Here is a 234-nt window from a genome sequence, read left to right as displayed (position 1 = left end):
CGGAACATATCTTCTCTAACCTAAACCTCTGCCCCATGCATTACATATGAACCCTCACCCAGTCTTTTATGTCACCGTGATATTTCATCTGGTTCCCGTGGACGGCATGTGGGCCAACCAATGCTTTCTTGGGTTTTAAATTTAGTGTTTGTTTCATGAGGAAAAAAGGTGTTTTGATGTGACTAAATTCCTTGAATGGATTGTTTGAATATGCGTCATATGAGTATTGTATAA

This window comes from Penaeus monodon, chromosome 31, assembly GCF_015228065.2.
Source record: "Penaeus monodon isolate SGIC_2016 chromosome 31, NSTDA_Pmon_1, whole genome shotgun sequence".
NCBI lineage: Eukaryota > Metazoa > Arthropoda > Malacostraca > Decapoda > Penaeidae > Penaeus > Penaeus monodon.
The sequence above is the reverse complement of the archived record's forward strand: the minus strand, read 5'-3'. Positions refer to the sequence as shown.